The sequence below is a fragment of the Otolemur garnettii genome, unplaced genomic scaffold, assembly GCF_000181295.1.
Source record: "Otolemur garnettii isolate 467f Iridium unplaced genomic scaffold, OtoGar3 scaffold00087, whole genome shotgun sequence".
NCBI lineage: Eukaryota > Metazoa > Chordata > Mammalia > Primates > Galagidae > Otolemur > Otolemur garnettii.
This window is the reverse complement of record NW_003852482.1, coordinates 2,436,639-2,440,208: the sequence shown is the minus strand read 5'-3', so window position 1 is coordinate 2,440,208 and position 3,570 is coordinate 2,436,639.

Genomic DNA, 3,570 nt, shown 5'->3' with positions numbered 1-3,570 from the left:
TAGGTAGGGTGTTTCCAGGAATTCTGGCCTTGAGGCACTCCAGGAATCTTGGAAGGGGATTGCTAGTTTCTTCCCTGTTTTTCTAAAATGGCTGCACTCTAGTCAGGGTTATGAAAATTCCTTTCCGGGATGGGTGAGGTGACTCATGACTGTAATCCTAGCACTCTGGGAGGCTGAAGTGAGTGGATTGCCCTGAGCTCACAGGTTTGAGACCAGCCTGAGAAAGAATGAGACCCCCACCTCTCACAATAGCCAGGTGTTGCCAGGCCTAGTGACTCACACTTATAATCCTAGCATTCTGGCACGCCGAGGCAAGTGGACTGCCTGAGTTAACAGGTTCAAAACCAGAGCCTGAGCAAGAGCAAGACTCTGTCTCTAAAAACATCTGGTCACTGTGACAGGCACCTGTAGTCCCAGGTACCTGGAAGACTGAGGCAAGAGAATCACTTGCACCCAAGAGTTGGAGGTTGCTATGAGCTATGACACCACAGCATTCTATGGAGGGTGACAAAGTGAGACTCTGTCTCAAAAAAATAAAAAGAAATAAAGAAAAGAAAAGAAAAAGAAAGGAAAAAAAGAAAAGAAAAATCACCTTCTCCCAGTATTGTCATTAATTCTGACCCTGGGATAGAAACTGAGGCCTAGAGCTCATACCTCTGCCTTCAGGAATTCTCCAGATCTGTAAAACAGATTCTGAAAAGCAGTGTCAAAGAGAAAGATTTATGTTGCCCTCTTGTCTGCTCAGCTCCGATCAGATGTAGTGAAAACAGCTACCAGAGTGCCTGTCAGCAAGAGGAGCAGGGTGGAGGGAGGAGAGAAAAAGCTTCTATGATTGACCTTAGCCCTTCTTGAGTCATAAATTAGATAACTTTTCTGTTTATTTTAGAAAGTCAGTCCTTTCAGAAGGAGGAAGGAGATCCCTTTATTTCCTGCTGCTCTTGGCACTGCTCCTCAGACAGGGTCTGTTGTGTGCCTCTCTCCCGGTCTACTTGTTACTAGAAGCTTGTTAGCCTGGAGGTGGGAGGCCTGTGCCCTTGAGGTTCACGTTCTCAGGATTCTTGTCTTACCCAGTGAGGGCTGTGGAGAAGAACTTCCTGAGAAGTCCAAGATGAAGGGGTTGGCCAATTCAGTTCCTGGAAAAGCCCTCATTGAACATGCAATTACACACACAGGAGGAGAAAGATTGCTTTCACCTAGTGGGGAGAACACGAGACTGGGAACAGGTGCAGAACAGTGAGGAGGTAGTTTTCTACAATCCAGGATAGAGCCCCTGCCAGAAACTGACTGCTGGACCTTGATCAGGGACTTCTTACCTCCAGAAGTAAATGACATTCAGTGGGAAGATGGCTGACTGGAAGCAGTTTTCACCAGAGGCTCATGACCAAAGGGAGAGATATTGGACTGGAGTGGATGGAAGCTGAATAAGAGGAGCTCTCAGTGAGAGGACTGTGTGAGGCACACACCACCTCTGCTGAGCCAAGTGGTGGAAACAAACAAGTGGAAGAAAAACAATAGGCACTACTCTCTGAGCTTTATTGGATGGGCAGGTGGGCATCTAAGTGACTTGGGATTGAACTTTGGCCCTCTGGCCTCCACCAGTGCAGCAGTGGCACTGCAGTGGTGAGGCGTGGACTTATCAGGGACAATGGATCGATTCAACTAGAATGGTATAATTAACATATTAAAAAAGAGAAAAAGAGGAAGACGCTGAAAATACTCATGAGGAAGAATCACAGAAGAACTCTGGCAACATGAAAAAGCAGAGCAGATCAACGCTTCCTAGGGATGTCAAAGAAAATACAACAGAGAATCCCATCCACAGAGAAATTGCTGAAATGTCAGAAATAGAATTTAGAATGTGGATGGCAAATAAGATCATTGGAATGGAGGAAAAGATGGAAACAGAGAACCAAAATATAGTTCAGAAGTTGTCTCAGGAAATTAATGAATTCAAAGACAAAGTCATCAAGGATATGGACATAATGAGGAAAGATTTAGCAGAGTGTAAGGGATTGAAAAAGGTATTTGAGGAGCTTCAAAATACAGTAGAGTCCCTCAGAAATAGAGTTGAGCAGTGTGAAGAATCTCAGATAAAGAAGACAAAACTTTCGAACTATCCCAGGCATTCAAAGAGGCAGAAAAAATGGAGAAAAAGAACAGAATATCCCCTGAGAGAGTTATGGGATGATTCCAAGAAATCAAACATCTAAATTAAGGGATCCTGACGAAGAAGATGGTCCCAAAGGCACAGATGCTCTGCTCCAAGACATTATGGCAGAGAATTTCCCAAGTATTGCAAGAGACACAGAAATTCAGATAGGAGTTTTAGAACCCCAGGACGACTCAATATAAAGCATCTCCTAGACACATTGTAATTAATTTTGTCAATGATAATATGAAGGAGAAACTTCTGCAATCAGCCAGGTGTAAGAAAAGTATTACTTACAAAGGGGAAAGCATAAAGATGACTGCAGACCTGTCAGCCAAGACTTCCCAAGCCAGAAAAGGGTGGTCATTGACTCTCAACCTTCTTAAACAAAACAGTTTCCAGCCCAGGATACTATACCCTGCTAAACTGGGTTTCATTTGTGATGGGGAAATCAAGTACTTCGCTGATATCCACATACTGAGGAAATTTGCCATGACTCAATTAGCTCTACAAGCAATACTCAGATCCATTCTTCATAACAAGTGACAGGAGGGCACACCACCAAAGTAAACCTACCCAGAAATCAAAGAACAAAGCCTAACTTCCACAATGGTGAGAAGCATAAAATTAAGTTCTGGACTTCTGAAAAACAAGCTAATCAAAACTCTGCCACATCTATCAATTCTCTCAATTAATGTGAATAGTTTGAACTCTCCTTTAAAGAGGCATAGGCTGGCTGGTTGGATACAAAAACCCAGGCCAGATATCTGTTGCCTACAAGAAACTCCCCTTACCTCAAAAGATAAAATAATACTCAGGGTGAAGGGATGGGCAATGGTATTCCTGGCAAATGGAAAACAGAGAAAAACTGGGGTTGTAATCTTGTATGCAGATACAATGATATTCACACCAACAAAAATAATGAAAGCCAAAGATGGACACTTCATACTGGTCAAGGGAAACACACAATATGAAGAGATCTCAATAGTTAACATCTATGTACCCTATCTGAATGCTCCTTGATATATAAAACAAACCCCAACAGATTTGATCTGAATGATATCTTCCCACAGTATAGTAGTTGGAGACTTTTATACCCCATTTGCAGTACTGGACAGATCCTCCAAGTAGACACTAAACAAAGAAATACTGGATTTAAACAAGACCCTAGAACAAATGGACATAACAGACATTTATAGAACACTTTATTCTAGCAAAACCAAATACACATTCTTTTCATCAGTCCATGGATCATCTTCCAAAATAAATCATATCTTAGGTCACAAGGCTAACCTCAACAAATTCAAAAGAATAGAAATTATCCCCTGTATCTTCTCAGACCATCATGGAATAAAAGTTGAACTCACAGCTTGGCACCTGTGGTTCAAATAGATAAGGCACCAGCCACATACACCTGAGCT